Source organism: Primulina huaijiensis, chromosome 14 (genome assembly GCF_012295235.1).
Source record: "Primulina huaijiensis isolate GDHJ02 chromosome 14, ASM1229523v2, whole genome shotgun sequence".
Taxonomy (NCBI): Eukaryota; Viridiplantae; Streptophyta; class Magnoliopsida; order Lamiales; family Gesneriaceae; genus Primulina; species Primulina huaijiensis.
Genome location: NC_133319.1, coordinates 5,530,560 through 5,533,047, shown reverse-complemented (window position 1 = coordinate 5,533,047; position 2,488 = coordinate 5,530,560).

Sequence of the window (2,488 nt, the reverse complement as noted above, 5' to 3'; positions counted from 1 at the left end):
TAAAGTCTATTCGGATCCTCTTATCCATTGCAGATCATTTTGATTATGAGGTGTGGCAATGGATGTCAAGACAGCATTTCTTAATGGAAATCTTGACGAAACCATTTATATGGTACAACCAGACGGTTTTATTCACAACGGTCAAGAGCATAAAGTATGCAAACTGAAAAAGTCTATTTATGGACTTAAGCAGACGTTTAGGTCTTGGAACATCAGATTTGATCAATCTGTGAACGATTATGGTTTCGATCAAAATCTTGATGAGCCTTGTGTCTATAAGAAAATTTTGGATGACAAGGTGATTTTTCTTGTGCTATATGTAGATGACATCCTACTTATTGGGAATAATGTAGGGGTGATGACATCTGCCAAAAATTTGTTGTCTCAACAGTTTGACATGAAAGACTTGGGAGAAGCAAGTTATGTTCTAGGTATCCAAATCCTGCGGGATAGGAAGAATAAACGGATTGCTTTATCTCAATCTTCATATATTGATAAAATATTGGTGAGGTATGCAATGAAAAATTCCAAGAAAGGTCAAATACCTTTTAGACATGGAATTCACTTGTCAAAGGACCACAATCCCAAGAATCCAAGTGAAGTGGAATACATGAAAAGAGTTCCTTATGCTTCGGCTGTAGGAAGTCTTATGTATGCTATGCTATGCACTCGACCAGATATTTGTTATGCTGTTGGGATTGTTAGTAGATATCAGTCAAACCCAGGACCAGAGCACTGGATTGCTGTAAAGCATATTCTCAAGTATCTTCGCAGAACTAGAAGGTATATGTTGGTTTATTCGGCTTCAGAGTTGGCACCTGTGGGTTATACTGATTCTGTTTTTCAAGCTGATAGAGATTCTCGTAAATCCACATCAGGATCTGTGTTCACATTGGGTGGTGGTGCCGTTGTTTGGAGAAGTATCAAGCAATCATGTATTGCTGATTCCACAATGGAAGCGGAGTATGTAGCGGCTTGTGAAGCAGCAAAAGAAGCCGTTTGGCTGAAAAAGTTTTTGCTAAGCCTTGAGGTTGTTCCTGCTGCATCAAATGCCATTACTTTATATTGTGTTAACAGTGGTGCAGTGGCAAATGCAAAAGAACCAAGAAACCATCAGCGTGGAAAACACATTGAATGAAAATATAACCTAGTGAGGGATATTGTTCAACGAGGAGACGTGACAGTGTGCAAGATAGCATCTGCTGAAAATCTTGCTGATCCTTTCACCAAAAGCTTAACTGCTAGAGCTTTTGAGGAACATATTCAAAATATGGGTGTACGAGACATGACTCATTTACTCTAGGGCAAGTGGGAGGATAATGAAATAATGTTCGATAGTATGATGCCCATCAAGTACTTTTGTTATATGTTGATGACATTTTAAAATTAAAATAATATTCATTTATTTGTTTAAATAAATTTATTTTGAGCAATGCATATGTCCATTGGATTGTTGTATTATTATAAATTGAGTGTTTAAGTCGTTAAACACAGAAAGATTCAATTTGTAATTCAATCCAAAGTTTTATTGTCCACGATCGGTAAATAAATAAGAACAAATTATTTTGATAAGATCGTCTCAATTTTATTGAAGCCTATCTTTGGTTTGGTAATAAAATTGGGGATACATTTTGTTGTATTGGACTGAACCACGTGACATTTGAATTTGATTTGACCATACTAATTCAAAATCACCAGATTGTCGTACATAACACCTTAATCCTGAGCGGATAATGAACTTTGATTACTAACTTGAAGTTCTTTGATACATCAATGAGTGAGACCAAACTATTGGTCAATATCTCAATGTTTTGGGAATCAAAGTGAAATAACAAAGAACATATGTTCGTAATATGGAATCTGTCATCTAGTCAATAGGTATGATCATAAACTCACAAGTTCTTCTAGAAGACAGTAAAATCTGAGCTCAGTAATTCAACATTCTTGTTGAATTAATTATGTGATGTGATCACATGGGACTGTCAGAGAGAAGATGAGGGTTGAGAAGCTATGAATATCTAATATGGGTTATATGGTCATGATACCCTGTTTTAGATGTTCTAATTGATCGACAGGGGTGATATGTTGGGTCGATAAATCAGAGGATATTATTATTGATTTTGTGCTGCATTAATATCAACTAATTTGAGAGTGCAATCTTATTCTTTTAGTGGAGTAGAATAAGATTAATAAATTATTTTGATTAATTATGAGTTGATTGGATCAAATTAATTTATTGGAGCTTAATTTAATTGAATCCGACCAGGTCCCTTTGGTGGCTCTAATATAAACTCGGATAAATTATATGAGTTATAATTTATGGTATATGTGGGATAAATTTATCTGGACTATTATATTTCATGGAAGATTGAGATATCAAATCTTCTAGATATGATATAATATATTATGTCCATTTAAATTTATATTTTAAAAGATATCATCATTATCTTTTACGTTACAAGATATCACAAATATATTATATATATAT